The sequence below is a fragment of the Manis javanica genome, chromosome 1 (assembly GCF_040802235.1).
Source record: "Manis javanica isolate MJ-LG chromosome 1, MJ_LKY, whole genome shotgun sequence".
Lineage (NCBI taxonomy): Eukaryota > Metazoa > Chordata > Mammalia > Pholidota > Manidae > Manis > Manis javanica.
Window position 1 is genome coordinate 223,334,650 of NC_133156.1, and position 15,782 is coordinate 223,350,431.

Below are 15,782 nucleotides of genomic sequence, written 5' to 3' on the forward strand. Positions count from 1 at the left end.
TCAATGCCCAGCACCAGTGTCTGGAGATCACTGGCCAGGCCTTGTGAAGAGGTACAAACGAAAAGAAATGCACCTTTACCTTGAGAAACCAGCTACCAGAGCTGCTTAGAGACCTCTAGGGGGAGTGAATGAAGGAGACGACTAGAAGAGGAAGAACAGCCAGATTATCACACACATAATCAATTATAGCTGTTCTGTAAGATGCTTACTGATGTCCCTGGGTGATGAGGAGCAGGTGGGCTTCTTCAGTGAGGGCTTTGCTCCAAAGGCAAGGTAATGAGCATATGTTAAGGGCCATGTGCTGGGGTGTTCACATGTGTGATCTTCGTTAGTGTCATCCCTCCGCAAAGCTATGTAGTAGGTATTATCTCAGGAAGGAGGCTCCTAGAGGTCAGGTACCTCATGCCATCAGGACGTGACAAGCCCATCTGCTTGACTGTGACACAACTCTGCTTCCCACTGTGTCAGCAGGAATTCAGCAGAATTTCAAGGAAGAAGAACAGTATTCCAAGTAGCAGGGAGATGGCTCAGGGAGGAAAGTGGAGTGTTGAGTCAATGGATTTAACTAGAGTCTAGTTTGCCACTTAAAAAGTCACAACAGAGAAATAATCACCCAGATTTGCTGATATTTTTTAAAAATCTTAACCTAGATCCTGTCTCTAATTCCTACTGCCACCTTCGCTCCTGGGCATACACTTTTCCTGTGACCCCCAGTCAATGAAAACCCAACACAAACCTGCCACATTCAAATGAGTTTGTTTTCCCCAAATGTAGACTCTGTAAGACCAAATCCAGCAAGAACAGAAGGTAGAAACGATAGCATGAGCCAACATACATGTGGTGTGCACGTGTGCCAGCACCAGTCCAAGCACACTGACTTAGTCCCCACCACTTTGCCTAAAAGGTTCTCCAAGCACCATCATCCCTTGGCCACAGATGAGGCAACTGGAACAACAGAACTGTTTTGCCCAGGGACATGGGGATAGCAAGCAGCAGAATGTGAGTGACTCCAGGCAAGCTGTCTCTGGAGGCATCTCCTAACCACCATGGTCTGCCTCTATGGCTGACAGACATTGACTAAGCAAGATTTCTGTGCCTGGTGCTGCACTGTTCTTTCCACATACTCTCTCACTCCTGCATGAAAGGAGGAGGCAGGGGGTCAGCCCCTGGCTAATAAGCTGGCTGCATTTTGGACACCTCACTCACATGGCACAGTGTTAATGTCTGGAGCTCCTCAGCCTTCACCTTGACTGCAGGGCAGGATTAGACAGCCCCCATCCACCTGAGGGAAGTATGAGAGACCCTGCAACACGGTCACAATTATGAAGTCAGCATCCACCTAGTCAGATGCTTTGCTTCCCTGAAACATTTATGCCTCTTGTCTCCATTCATTCAACACATATGACCTTGCACCTTGGAGCTTTGTTAACATGTGCTCTTGTCTTCCTGAGTGGACTGTAAGGTCCCTGAGGTAAGGCATGGTGACATACTTCTTCAGATCTCACAAAATGCAATACCATCTTCTCCAACATTCCTGGTGACTAAAATGAATGCTTATGGACAAATAAATGCAAATATTTAATGAATATAGACAGCTATGTAGATTAAATTTATGTTCATCAGTCAACACTCATGAAATACTAGTATGTTTCTGAATAAACTTTACAAATGATATTGCTCTTTTTAAAAAAGAGAAAAACCGCTTCCCATCACCTGCCTTCCTGAATGACCTCCACTCCACCTTACCCCCCGTGCAAGGCCAGGGCATGGCAGCCTGATGCTTCTCGCCTCCCTGGAAGCCTGGGCATGTCCTCAGGATTCTGTGAGAGCCAGCTCCTGCCCGCAGGTGCTTCCTGGGTAGGTGCAGCCAGTCCAAGCATTCTGGCCCACTTGGAGGATTTTGCACTCTGGCCGTGACTGCTGAGGATGATCTGCCTTGGGAACACCCAGAAACGGCATAAACCTTCCCAGACACACCCACCAACTTAAAACATTGGCAAACTAGCTAGAAGAGAGTGGCTGGGCACATAATGGGCACCAATTCTGGTGTATGGTGACCAGGAAAGGACACTGGCCTGGAAATGAAATGGATTAGAACCTAATTCCTGGATAGACTGTTCTTAAGTAATATAGGTAAAGGACTGCTTTGTAGTGCAGTTAATGCATGTGGAGTTTAAGATGATGCAGAGATACCCATTTCTAGAAAAGACTTGGAGAGGGTAAAGACAGTGGTAAGAATCACATCCAAAATTAGAAAGGAGCCGATGCTTAAACTAAGGTCCTGCTGACTGCTGCCTGGAAGACAGGCAGCCTGTAGGCCCAGGCCTCACACTGGCTGGCTGTGGGCTCCCCGACCCTTGCTGTGACTCTCAGTTCCAGTGTCCTGCCTGCCTTCACCTTTGCCCTGTCTGTTCACCACCCTCCAGCTCACCTGCTCATGTGTGACTCCTGCCCTCTGCTCCAGTGTGGTCCCAAATCATTCAGTCCCAGTGGAGCTCCTCAGGCTGCACTGGGGTGCCCTGGCGACCTTCTCAGACTTGGCCTAGACCTGCCAGCTCATGCCTCGGTTTGTCCCCAATCTCCTCTCTCCTCTCCCTCTCTGGGCCTGCATGTCCCTCACTAAGGCTCCTCCTTCCTCCCTGTCTCTGTTCCCAAGGGGCTTCTCTAGCAAGGGCCCTGCTCTCTTTTCTCTGAGATGGTTCCATCCTCTCTCAGAGGCCTGGCCGGGGCCTAGTCCCCAGGGAGGCATTCCTTAGGCTCCCTGCTGCCGACCCTGTCTGCTGGAGCAGCCATGGGTACAGTGGAATGAGAATGGGCTCTGAGGGGCACATGCCTGCATTTGAATCTTGATGCCCCTTTGTAGAGTGTGACCTCAGGCCCCGCCGTATTCTCTGCACCTATAAAATGACTAATTCCATCATACTTGATAGAAGGATCATATTAAAACATATGAGACACCTGAAACAGTGCTTGGCACACAGCAAATGATCAATAGCTGTTACATTCCTTCCTCTTGACACTGAGCACACCACCCTCTTGACACTGCAGAGGCACCCTTTCAGGCCCTCAGCCTTGGGAGTGGGCTCCTGAACCATGCTGGCCAGGCCTTGTCTCACAGGTGAGAGGCTTCAATGATGGGGATGTAGGAACCTGGGGCCTCCAGGGCCTGAGCCCCATGCCCAGTGCCATGTGGCTCAGAGTAACCCCATGGGAGTTTCCCCAGGGCTGGCAAAGGCTGCTCGGGCTTGGGGTACAGATCATCTCTCCAGCTCAGACATGTGCAGGGCTACCACCAGAGGTCAAAGGGTGAGGTCTAGAGTACTGAGCCAAACCCCTGCCTTCACACCACAGGAAAAACTGCTCTGGTGTGGGGGCGGACCCAGGAGCGCTAGCTGAGGGCCACCTCGCGGACCTCACCCCCACCACCAAGTACGTGCGCACCCCTCCCCAAGTGACTAGGTGCCCCTGCGGTGGGTGAGGAAGATTTGTAAAGCCTCTAAAATACCAGGGTCTTGCCCCAGCCTTCTCTCAAGGCCAAGAAGCTGCTTTGCCCTAGACTAGAGAGCCCTCTCGGCACAATTTGTCCTTCTCCAGAGATAGCGGCTCTACATTTGGACTGAGGGAAGCTTCTCTTCAGACCTCAAAGAATCTTCATTCATTCATCTTTATATAGAGTCCCTAGTATGTACCAGACATCATATTAAAGATACAGCAAAGAATGCCCCTCAGGAAGCTTACATGCTGGTGCAGGAGGCAGACAATATTAATGATTGTATGAGGTCAGGAGGTGGTAAATGCTCAGGGAAAAAAAGCGAAAGTTGAGAGTGAGTCATGGGGGGAAGGCCAGTGTGAACTCAGTGTTCTCGGGCTCTGCCCCCACAGCACAGTAACTAGCAACTTTTTAGATGAACAAAGAGAAAACACACAATTGTACTTGGCAGGAAATTCCTCTGGTCGGTCTCCAAAAAAACTTTTTTTGAGGACAAAGTTTTTGCCCTAGCAGTTTATGACCCTCTGGGTCATGTCCCACCATGCCAGCCACCTGGCCCAGACTCTCCCAGCAACTAGTCCAGCCTCAGACCAGCACCTTCCTGCCTCCTCTTTCTCTCCTTCTTCCCTCTGACCTCCACACTGCACTCCGAACTCCAGGCCTTTGTTTCAGACTGCTGTGTTTTTGTTTGCTTATTATCCGTCCTTCTTTGATTGCCTTCTCTAGGGATGAAGTTTAGTTCCCCCATCATACCCAGTCCCAGAAGAGGGCTTTCTATCTGGAGCAAGAAAATATTCTGGAAGTTACACACTTTCCAGTCCTTCCCTCCACACTAACTAGGCAGGAGGCTGGGTAACCCACCTTGGCTGCCCCAGGGTATCCCCCAAGTCACCTCCAATCTCCTCCTCCTGGGCTTCTCCACCTTCACAGGGAAGCCCACCAGGTCTTCTGAAAGGAGATCGCCCTAACTTCAGTCCTGCTCTGGGGAGTGGCTATCACTGCACTCAGTACTGTACTTCCTCAAAACTCCACGCTCCTCTCAAATCACCAGCCACATGGCGTTGTTTTACTCTGATGTGTGTATGATTGCTGATTTATGTCTGGCTCTCTGGGTCAAGGCCCATGTCTGTTTTGCTCACCATTGACTCCACAAAACCCTGCCCAATGCCTGCCAGATGGTGAAGCCTAACAAACACCTGTCAAATGTTCACATAAAATACATTCAAGATACAGTTATAATGGCAATACACAAAGAACAGGACTGAGGAAGCATGGTAAGCAAGGTCTGGGAGAGTGCTAGGCCCTAAACCTTAGCTCCCTTACAGTGTATTTATTATAAATAGATCTGACCAAGGACTTTTCCTGGTGGGTAAAATTATGAGGTGTCTTATAAGGTATGACCAATGGAAACTCAGTTAAAACCCACAAAACACACACACTCTCTCCCTCTCTCGTTGCTCAGGCACTGTAACTGGGTGCCTTGCCTAAGACCTGCACTGGACACGAAAAGAAAGCGATACTAAGCCCAGCCAATCAGAAGTCATTTTCGAATGCCACACAAGGGTGACAGCATGCTCCGCCCCAGCCCAACGCCCCCTGGGGGTTGAGGAGTGCAAATGCGGCGTCTGCAGAGTGCTGCTTCAACTTGGCTTGGACTTTGTGGCTCATGGAGATGTGGCCTCTGGTCTCATACAATCCCACCCCAGACACCCCCGAGTCCAAGTCAGACCACATAGGGGGACCATGGTTTCGTTCAGGCAGAAACCCCTGAGGAGCTATCAACAGCAGTATTTATCCTGTTTACTCAAGTGACTGTTCCTACAACTTTCCACTAATTTCTGGTGTAAATTACCCCTGCTTCACCAGGAAAATGGATTTGATGAAGGAAAGTGGTTTCAGAAAAGTGACACAATAGTGGTTTGAAATGCTTCAATAGCATCTCTTTGAGACCTGACTTTCAGCAAGCAGATGGATGTGGAGAGGCAGCTTCACCCTTTCCCTGAGTGGGCAAGCAGGCAGGGGCTGCTCCCTCTCCCTCCCTCTCAGCAGGGGGCTCAGAGACCCCAGGAGGAACCCAGGCTGCTGCCACTGCACCCAGACCTCCAGGTCTAACAGCCAAGGTGTCTTCAGCTGCCCCCTCTCTGAATGGGCCTGACCAGGTGAGTGTCAGCTCTGCTCTCTCACGTGGACTAAAGTAATCATTATTCATTTCATGTTTCTTATTCCTAATTTGAAAGGTGGTCTAAGGTGTATCGCCTCTGAGGACACTGAAGACTTGTTGGCTTAGGTGGATTTTCCCCTTGTGTCACTCAGTGGCCCTCAGGACAGGCCCTTGGGTGCTGCCCACCCTCCTCTTCAGGAGGGGTGTGTTCAGGGAGGAGGGGTTGTGACACGATGGCAGCCTGACATCTGGGAAGTCTAGGTGCTCTCAGAACCCACAAATGGAGGAAGGTAGAAGAGGGAGTGTAGTGAAGAGGAATTTTTATTTTATTAAGCACCTACTATGCGCCAGGCACTGTGTTAGGTTTCTGACCAAGGCAGCAGCCTCTTCCCTAAGGCCCAAGAAATCTGGTTTAAAAATTATAATTATGTGTCATTTGACTATCACATATTAATTTTACACAAAGGAGAATATTCCTTTAGCTTCTTTTTCTACTACCCGGTCCTGCTTCTCTTGTCTGTAGCCAAAACTTGGTGGGAGTCAGTGGTATAGACTAGAAAGGCCAGGTACGCCATCAAAATCACCTGACGGGAGACGAGGTCCTGGTCACAGCACCCGGGGGACTGTGAGAGCTAGAAATGCGTATCAAGGCCTCTGCCGGGTGGGTGGGGAGAAAGCTCGAGGTTTCTCTGGAAACTCCAAGGTGATGTGCCCTGTCAGATGGCAAATGGCCAGGGCAACGCCATGGGCCCTGCTCCTGGCTGGCTCCTGGGGAGGGAGGTTCTGTCAGCCTCTAAAAAATCTGGCTGAATTGGGGCTCAAGGGGGTTGAGGAAGCCACTTTGTCCTAGACCACCATGGTGGTAAGAGAGGACTTGCCTCTCAGGCAACCAAGTTAGCGCTGGCCGAGCTAGCAGTTACCTGACTTAGCAGGACCTAAGTCAGGCCCTTCCTGCCACTCCTTGAGTGCGAGGTCTCAAACTCTAGAATCTTTGGATGTAGAAGTAGTTCATTCTGGGGGTAAACTGAGGCAGACACTGCTGGGGTCCCTGAGAAGTACTGAAGCTTAGCCTTTCCCTCTAGTGTAGCTTAACACCTAGCCTCTATTTCCCTTCTTGTTGCCAGTTTTGGTCGGGAAATCGGTTCCCATGGCCCAGGTTCACCTCCTTGTCCACCCCAAGCCTCTTTTTCTCTCTCCACTGCTCTCTGTTCTGCTCATGGGCCCTGATATCCCCAGGGGTGCAGGGCACACTCAGCTCCTGGGAATCCATTAATTGTGGAATAGAAGGCCTGGCCTCCAAGTAAAGAAATTTCAAGATGTCTGGGGACAGGTGGGTTTTGCCAATGCTCCTTGGACACTACGTGGGTTGGGGGGCAGGGTACTGCATGCAGAGGGCTCCACGCGGAGGGCAATAGCGAGCAGAGAGCCTGGGTAATCCTCATGCTCGGAGGAGCCCTGGTCCCTCTGGGAAATGCCGTGTGAGCACGGGCTGGGGCTGGGAGTCCAAGGCTAGTATAGCTCAGCCACTGACTTGCCAAGAGACCTCTTTGAGCCTCAGCAGCCTCATCCTTAAAATTGGCATGGCAACGGCTGGCCTACTGCCTTTGGGTGTGTGATTAGGATCTAATGAGAGCTCAGTCTGAAAGGCCAATGTAAACAGCATGTCCTGTTGAGGGAATTTTCTTGATTCCTCTCTCCCCTATGAGACAAGGGATAGAAGTGGAGAGACAGTTAATAAAGTACTATGAGCTGATACTTGCTATGGGCCCAGCGCTGTACTAGGCCCTTAGCATCATCACACTTAATTCTTCCAAGAGCTGGATGACTCAGGCAGGCTTATGTTCTCATGTTACTCCCAAGCTCGCCACACTGGCTGAGTGGCCAGGCCGGCACTCGTATTCGAATCTGCCTGAAGTGAAGCCTCTGCCCTTCACCCCATCCCATCCTGGGACTAACGTTTCCCTGAGGGAAGCCCCCTGGCCTGGGGAAATACCTGAGCTGCAAGTCTGACCTGAGTTCGCTGCTCTTCCCCACCTCACTGTGTGGACTTGGGAAACTTTCTTAACCTCTCTGGTCTGCCATCCCCTCTTTTGTTTAAGAAGGGATTTTGCTCTTCAAGACCCCTGCCCAATCTCTGGGGGTCATTTCTACCATCCCTGGCCCTGACCCTCCTTTGGGTTAGAAAGAAAAAGATGTACAAAAATGAGTCAGAGCTGGAGCTGGGGTCCAGGCCTTACAGTGAGTGACCTTGGGGTTTTCCTCAGCCTTGGGCACTCCCGTGTGTGGCCTGAACTCAGTTGCTCTGAGAGGTTGGCAGGGAGCCTATACCAAGGCCATGTTACAGAAAGCTAAGGTCCCAGTAAGAACCTTATTTGGGAACCTGCAGGGAAGCAGGCCCAGGATCCCAGGTGGAGCCGGACTTGGAACCCAGATCTCCCGTCCCTTGGACCCGGCTCCTCTCAGGCCCCAGCTTGGCGCAGAGGGGGAAGGACAGGAAAAGAGGATGACCGCAGGGCTGTGGCCCTTTCCGAAAGCCCTAAGGGAGAGCCCATTTCCCTGCCTTTGCCCCCTTCCAGAAACTGACCACACTCCTTGGCTCATGGCCCCTTCCTCCATCTTCCACACCAGCAGCAGTGGCTTGAGTCCTTCTCACATCACGTCACTGCAGCACCAACTCTTCTGCCACACTCTTTACTTTTAAGGATGCTTGTGGTTACATTGGACCCCCCGGGAATTAGGACGTGGACATCTCTGGGGCCATTATTCTGATGACCACATGGTCTTTGTCCCAAAGATGACTTCCAAAAATAGTTAATGTCCTGCACACCTGACATGTGGGCAGAGATGTGTACCTGCGGCTCTCTCCCGGGCACCCCCTGAAGTCTGTTTCCACCTCCAGCCTCAACCCTTGGGAATTTCCCCTTTGTTCCACTTCCTGCTTCCTGTGTTCCCCTGGAAGTGTTGGCAGTGGGAGGTGGAGGCACCAGCTTCTGGTGGGAAGACCCTGGGGCCCACTTTCTCAGCACCTCCTTGTCTTTCTGTGTGTCCCTCCCACAAATGGACCCAGGGCTGTGGGGTGGAGGAGAGGCAGGGAAGCAGGCCCGGGTTGCTGGCAGGCTCAGCAGGGGAGGGGGGATCTCCCTCTAGATGGAACAGGGAGCTGGATGCCGGTGGACAGGGTGCCAGCCCTGAGATGTGGAAAGGGCTGTGGGATTGGTTCCTGTCCTCCCACCCGTGAGGAGTTCCCTGTGCCTCGATGGTGAGTGCCAGTTGGTGAAACAGAGATGGTGAGCCAAGCTCTCCCTTCTGTGTGATTCTGCGATGCTGCAGGGTGGCAGGGGCAGGAACTGAGCTGGGATCTGGGGCCTGGTGGGGGATCTACCTCCACAAGAGGGGTGGAGAACCTGAGTTTGCCCAGGGAGAGGTGCTGGAGTTCACTGGCATTTGGGCACCACCACTTGTCTCCCTCAAGTCTGTCTTCTGCCCCTCACACTGTCCTGACTCTGTCCTCTCAGGGGCCACTTGGGAGCCTGAGGTCAAATCCAGCCGCCTTGTTGTTGCTCCCTGCAGTAGGCAGCTTCTCAGATGGCTTCCTGATATTCAGCCCCTTGTGTACTACCTCCCCTTGAGTGTGAGTCCTAGTGCCTTGCTGTTTATGAAGAGAATAGGGTGAAAGCTTCTCAGATTCAGTGATAACGGTCTTGCCAGGACACTCTCCTGCTTGCCTCCTCTGATGAAGGCAGCTGCCATCTTGTGAGCCACCCTGGGGAGAGGCCCACGTGGTCAGGAACTGAGGGCAGCTTCCAGCCAACAGCTGGCACTGAACCAAGGTGCCAGTCCAACAATCCACAAGGAACTAAGTCTTGTCAACAACCACCATGTGAGTAAGCTTGGAAATGGATCCGTCATCAAACCTTGAGATGACTAAAGCCAGATACCTTCACTGCAGCCTGTGAGCGACCATGAGCCAGAGGAACCCACTAAGTCACTCACAGATTCATGTTACACAGAAACTGTGACATAATAAATGTGTTGTTGAAGCCACGAAGATTTGGGTTAATTTCTTATGCAGTAATAGATAATAAATATCCTCCCCTCTCCTTGAGCCCCTTTGCCAAGTCAGTGCTCTGGGCCTCTATCCCTGGCCTTCATTCACTCATCTGGTTCTCCCCTTGCCTCTGTGAGCCGCCTCCTCTCCTCATTGCCATCATCCCTTCCCACCACGGCATCTTGGTCTCCACACTCCTCCGAGAGAGCCCACCCAATTCATGACTTCAGGAATGACCAAGTACTATGTCTGTGGCAGTATTCTTCCAGGCATTTCCACCAGCTCATCTGCGTTCAGTTCCATTTCTCCTCTGGCCCCTGGATATATAGTTCACCTGTATGTTACCATGACAACCCAAATCGATGAATATGTCCCTTCTCGTCATCTCTGTTTTCAGTCAGCAAAAGATGTTCCCTTTGGAAGGCCACTGACGGCTTCCCCATGCCACTTGCTGGAACTGAGCATGAATGTCCAGGCCTCTGAGCTGCCTCCCTCCAGTTCAGGCTCACCTTCCTCGAACATCACTTTCAAGATATCAGATCATCAATGACTCTCAAGTCTCCATGTTTCCCACTGAACCTGCCTGACGTTTCCCACCAATAATTGCATGTGACCCTAGCAGACAGGCCTGGGTTTGACTGCCAGTTCTACCATATTCTGCCTGTATGCTCTGGTGCAAGTTGGTTCACCTTCTTAGCCTCAGTTTTCTAACCGGAGGCTAGAAACTGGAAACACCTCAGAGGTCCTTCAACAGGTGAATGGCTGAACTGCTGTACATCTGTACCACAGACCACCACTCAGCAATGGAAAGGAAAGTACTACTGATACATGCAGCAACATGGAAGGATCTCCAGAGAATGACACTGAGTGAGAAAGCCAATCCAAGAGTTTGTATACTGTACGACTCCATGTTTATAACAATATTGAAACGAGAAAACTATAGAAATAGAGAACAGATTAGTAGTTGCCCAGGGTTGGGAAGGGCAAGGGAGGAAGTGGGTGTGGCTATAAAAGGGTAACTTGAGGAATCCTATGGGGATGGAAATGTTCTGACCTTGACTGCATCAGTATCAATATCCTAGTTGTGGTTTACACTTACGTTTGAGAGATGTTATCATGGGGAAACTGGTAGAGCGTACAGGGGATTTCTCTGTAGTAGTTCTTACAACAGTGTGTGAATCTAAAATTATCTCAAAATAAAAAGTTGAATTAAAAAAAGACACCCCCTTTATTAAGTTGCATGAACTCAACTTAGAACCTAGAAGGTAAGTTACCTAATAAAGGAATATGAATGAAAGAAAAAATTGCTATTTTTTTCCCACTAATATGTTTATGTCTGAAAAGGAGTAACACAATGACAGGGTTCTAATCTTTTATACTGACATTGAATTAGACACCCTACAGAAAGCTGGGTGGACTGTGAGCTTGCTTACCATGCTCCCCATAATATCTGATTCAGCAGGTAGCAGCCCCCTCTGCTTCCCTCTGGGGGAGCAGTGAGGAAGGGGAGAGGACTTAGGTGAGAAAGGCTGCCGCAGAGTCAGGAAGTTCTTTAGACAGGGGAACCAAGTCTGAGGGTGTGAGACTCAGGCAGAGGGAGAGAAGTCAAGCAGGCATGATCAGAGGCATCCAGTTCTCACCCCCTCTGCCCTCTGAGCCCTGAATGCCCTCACCTACCAAAACCCAGCCAGCCTTCAGTCCTGGCTCAGACCCCATTTCCTCAAGGACACCTTCAATTCTAGCCCAGATCCCTCCTTGTTTGCTCTTGATCAGTTAGCTAACATTGGTCTGCACTGTGTCACCTGTAAACTCACAGGCAGAAACCGTCTCACTGGGCTGCTTGGGACAATGCTAGACACAGAATACCCAGAACAAAAATAATAGTCGGCTTGTATCACAAAGGGATAACCACTTAAATTTTAAAGAGGTCATAAAAATCAAGAAGAAGGAGACCCCAACCTGATAGAAGAATGGTCAAAAGATAAACTGATAGTTCTCAGTTTATAAATGCACATGGCCTTTAAATATATGAAAAGAAGTTCAACTTCTTCATAATGGGATAAATGCAAAACAAAACATATTGAGAGATCTCTGCTTACTATCAGATGGGCAAAAATCCAAGAGTTTGACTGCATATTTAGTGGTAACAGACCCTCTCATATATATTCCTGGTGGGAAGGCAAAATGCTATAACCCCTGGGGCATTTTTTAAACTTTTATTTTAAAACAATATCAAACTTACAGAAAAGATGCAAATACAGTAAAAGAACTTATATTTTTCAAAACCGTTTGTGAGTAAGTGTCAACATGATGCCCAATGACCCCCAAAAAATCTTAAACATATTTCTTACAAAGAAGGACATTCTCTTTCATTACCACCATACAAGCATCAAAATCAGGAAAGTAACACTGATCCATGACTACCATATAATCTTCAGACCCCATTCAAGCTTTTCCAGTTGTTCCAATAATATATTTTGTAGCAAAATTATCTGGGTAGCATCACACATTTTGTCAAGTCTCTAGTTCCCTTCAATCTGGAACAGTTCCTTAAACTTTCTTTGGCTTTCATGACCTTGACCTTCTTGAAGATTATGTCAGTTATTTTGTACAATATCCCTCATTTTGGACTTGCTATGATCTGAAGTTTGTGTCCTCTCAAAATTCCTATGTTGAAACTTTTACCCCAAATAGATGGTATTAGGTGATGGTGCCTTTGGGAGGTGATTAGATCATGAGGCAAATAACCTAATGGGATTTAGTGCCATTTTAAAGAGATCCCAGAGAGCTAGTCTGTCCCTTGCACCATGGAAGAACACAGAGAAAAGACAGCTGTGTATCAATCAGGAAGCCTCACCAAACATGGAAGCTGCTCTTGTCATGATCCTAAACTTTCCAGCCCCCAGAACTGTGAGAAATGAATATTTGTTGTTTATAAGCTACTCAGTCTACATGCTTCGTTATAGCGGCCCAAACAGTTTAAGACAGTGGTTGCCTGATGTCGCCTCAAGATTAGGTTCAGGCGATGCGTCTTTGGCTCAAAGGTCACAGAAGTGATGCCGTGTTGCTCTCCCTGCATCCTCTTAGGCGTGTCCCATTTCACTTTGGCCCATTACAGTTGATGCTGGCTTTGGTCACTTGATTTGATGTGTGCCAGACTTTTCTATTGTCAAGTTACTTTTTCCCTTTGTAATTGGGTAAGTATTTTGTTGGGAAGTACTTTGATATGATGTAAATACCCATTCCTCAGTAAACACACAATTTATTCATTTATTTATTTCCAGCAGTATGGACTCATGGATTCTTCTTTCATTCAGTGGGTTTATTTATTTTGGTGCTCAAATTTTACCATATTTTTCCAGTGGGAGCCCCTTCTGTATCCCATCATTCTTTGAGCACTTCCTTTTAAGTGTGACATGTTCTGGGCTCATCTTGTTCCCTGCTTGACCCAACTCTGGAATCTGCCATTTTTCCAAGAAGGTGCAGGTCCTTTTAGTAAAGAATGGTACTTAGAAACCAAGATCTGGGCATGAGGTGCACTCATTGCTATTGAGGTTTCATTGCTTTTAGGTGCTCTCAGTGGACAGAAAAGGGAATATATGTATGTATATGCATACAGACATGTATATACACACACATACATTTTACATCAGTACTTATTTCCATAGCTATTAATATATAGAGTGAGGCTTATGCTGGAATGAGAGGTAGAGGCTGAGGTATCTTCTGAGGGAAGGGGCTGAACCAGCATCTAAAAATTGGGGGAAGTTTATGGCAGTCACTGTGGGAAATCCAGTAAGAAGGTGAAAAAAGAATTGAATAAAAGGACTGTGTTCTGGCACACATGAAAAAATACAGGATGAATTTGTGTCTATTATTTTATCTATGAATAGGGATAATGACATTTCATGGGTTACAAAGCACTTTCATATCTACTTTTTGTTTTTGTGCTCATAACCTCTGTTGTGGGCATGCAGAGTAGTCCATGCAGCAACTTTGGGGCTTGGTGGAGCTAGTTACTAGTCCAGGGAGTTCCCAGAAAATTAGCAGACTGACAGCCTGGCTGAGGCTTTAAGGAAGTGACATCACAATCTTAAGACCTGGAGATTGCCCAGCTTCTGAAGGAATCCCCAGGAAGCTGACCATGCCAATAGGAAGCCGGCCCTCCCCTAAGGGGACTTCTTCCCTGCAGGCCCTCAGGTGCACCTATGGAGGATAATGATCCAGGAGATCCTCCCAGGAAACCAGACCAGGACCTCGCTCCATTGCGAAGGGAGCCCTGGCTGCCCTGCCAGCAGGATGTGGTGTAGGACACACACTGGCAGCCCTGTACGTTCTTTCCCTTCTCCTCACCTCCAAAGTTAGTCTTCTTTGTGGATAATCTATCTTCACTCCACCATCATAGATCTGGTGTTTTGGGGTGGATAAATTTATAATTTAGCCATCTTTACAGATGATCAGTAGCCACATCTAGGTCTCATTGAGAAGAATGCACATTACTCAGATTTTAGAGCAGGTCATGACTTGGACTGTCTTCCTTTGGGAAGGAGAGTAAATGCATTTTTGGTTGTAGATGGTGTGGGTTCTTTATTTTAGTAGAAGGTTTTTTTTTAAGATATCATTTTTAGTGAGGTGAAATGCACTTTACATTATATTAGCCACTTTAAAATGAACAATTCAGTGGCATTTAGTACATTTGCAATGTTGTACAATACCCTCTCTGATAGATAGCAAGTGCATTTTGAAAAATGCATACATGGAGAAAAAGGTACATGTGGATGCCAGGCAGCCGTCGGTAAGGAGTGTAATATGTTTGCCCAGGGCCCTGTGCTTTGGGAAACAACTATGCCCCTACTCCATGGGGTGCTGGCTAGATCTGTCAGTCCATTGCTGCCTCCTGCACCTGCACAATGTGGTGGGCATGTGATGCACACTATCTCCCTGGCTGCAGAACCTGGTCCGGGTGGGCTTGTGACCAAAGCCAGAACAACTGAAGTAATCCTCAGGACTTTTCTGCCTGGCATTGGGCCTTGAGTGAGGGTGTCATTGAAAAATGGAACAGGACAATGATATGTCTCAGACCTTGAGGCTCAGGGATGGGGTGGGTGTATTGTTATAAGTTGTGGTGCCTCATGTCCTGAGACATCAGGTGGCTTCCTGAAGGAAAGGAAAATTATGTTTTTCTATTGGGATTCTAAGCTGGGAGAACGTGCACCTGACGCTGCTGTCTGCCAGCCTGGAGTTTGTTGGAAGTAGGAGGGAAAGTGCCAACATGGTGGGGGACAGATGAGAACCAGGAGAGAGTAAGCTCTGGAAATGGCATCTGAGTCCTCAGACTTAGCTTTTCCTGATTCTGAATCCCCAACCCTGGGCTTCCCAATTGTCTAAACTCTAAACTACTGAATCCCTTTGTTCATTTAAACTAGTTTAGGCTGGGATTCTGTCACTTGCAACCAAGAGTCTTGACTAATATAACAACCCTAGAAAGTAGGTGGAAGTATCACCATGTGTTACAGATGAAGAATCTCCGTGGACAGTGGTCCAGGATGTAGCTCTTCCGGTGGGTGTGATATGGCGATGGAAAGATGACCCAGGTGGGGTCATCTGTGAGTCACTGCGGGGCTGAAATCAGTCAGCAGGATGGTAGGTGAACCATGTTTGGAAGTCAGGGAGGAAGTGTGGCAAAGGCAGGTGGAATGGTGGGGGAAGCAGCCTGATGGAGAGGACGTAGGGTCTCTGAGGGTGCTGGGGCCAAGGGTAGGTACACCACTGCTTCTCTCACCTGAGGCAGGAGTGTGGGACCTGAGGCCCAGGAGAAGGAATGTGCTGTTAGTGTTTGCTAAGTATGTCTGGTTCTCCCTGCCTGGAGGTCCAGGGTAAAGTTTACTTCCTGGATTCTTGCAGTTGAATGGGACTCTGACTGGTTCCAGCCAATGAGTGACAAATGGCTACTGTCAATGGATACCCTCCAGTGCTCTTGAGGGGGTGGCTCTTCTGTCAGGCAGCATCCCAGAATATTCAGTGAGCTCTACCCCTCTGCAGACCTGCCACGGACATGGGACAGGGCAAGAAAAGAAACCTTT

At 48.7% G+C, this 15,782-nt stretch overlaps 1 protein-coding gene across 1 annotated transcript in view; it reads left to right on the forward strand.

Moving 5' to 3' along the window:
* Positions 1-10,919, forward strand: part of DTNB (dystrobrevin beta) — a 248,010-nt gene extending 237,091 nt beyond the window's left edge. Inside the window, exon 22 of the mRNA XM_073215680.1 lies at positions 10,097-10,919. The gene's annotated coding sequence lies outside the window, so the exon portion shown is untranslated. The remainder of the gene's footprint in view (positions 1-10,096) is intronic.
* The last annotated feature ends 4,863 nt before the right edge of the window (positions 10,920-15,782 follow it).